The sequence below is a fragment of the Morus notabilis genome, unplaced genomic scaffold (assembly GCF_000414095.1).
Source record: "Morus notabilis unplaced genomic scaffold, ASM41409v2 Scaffold11758, whole genome shotgun sequence".
NCBI lineage: Eukaryota > Viridiplantae > Streptophyta > Magnoliopsida > Rosales > Moraceae > Morus > Morus notabilis.
This window is the reverse complement of record NW_010364193.1, coordinates 1-792: the sequence shown is the minus strand read 5'-3', so window position 1 is coordinate 792 and position 792 is coordinate 1. Positions and strand designations below refer to the sequence as shown.

General features: G+C 26.8%; 1 non-coding gene across 1 annotated transcript; it reads right to left on the bottom strand.

The window, feature by feature from the left end:
* Positions 1-43: 43 nt before the first annotated feature.
* On the bottom strand, positions 44-128 carry LOC112093052. Its single transcript, XR_002902889.1, has one exon. It is a non-coding gene; the product is annotated as a small nucleolar RNA U61 (small nucleolar RNA).
* Between the last annotated feature and the right edge of the window lie 664 nt (positions 129-792).

Genomic DNA, 792 nt, shown 5'->3' with positions numbered 1-792 from the left:
AAAAAAAAAAAAAAAAAAAAAAAAACTAGAAAAAAAAAAAATCAAGCTCAGAACTTCTTAGAGGATTTGTGTAGCCGTCAAAGGCACGGACAGCCTCAGGAACACAGAAAAGGTATTCATCATAGCGTTATTTGTTGAATTGAAAATTCGAAAAAGAGTAATGAAATCGAAAATCCAAAGGAAAACAGCAACGATAAAACAGAGAGATAAAATTGGGGTTAGAAAAAATGAGGCTAAGTTGAATCTAGGGTTTTTCAGAGAGGATTGATGCAGCCTGAGAGACTCGAAGAGAAAGGGGATATTTATAGTAGAATGTTTCTGTACAAAACCCTAAAAATCCTCGTGCTGAAGAAAAATTTCTCCCAAATAATGATTTAAAAAAAAATAAAAAAAAGGATACGATAATGGGTTGGGCTTATATTCGTGAGAAAAACTAACCCTAAAGTGCATTTTTACCTAAATAAGGTTATAAATACCAACTTAAATTTTAATTTTTGTATATTAATTAATATGACATGTGAGTTATTATTTTTTATATTAATAAGTGTTTAAAATATTGTTATAAATTAATAATAAAGAGATTATATCTATTAATGAAAAGATAACAATTTAAATGTCACATCAATTGATACACAAAAAGTTAAGATTTGAGTAGATGTCTCTATCATTACTCTTTATCTCTTGTTCTTGATTAATGCTCTTTCACTGATATAGTATTTGATTAAGAAATTATTAATCAAAAATAAAAGGTAAAAATTAAGACTCGTACAATTTAAAAATATACATGTCTTT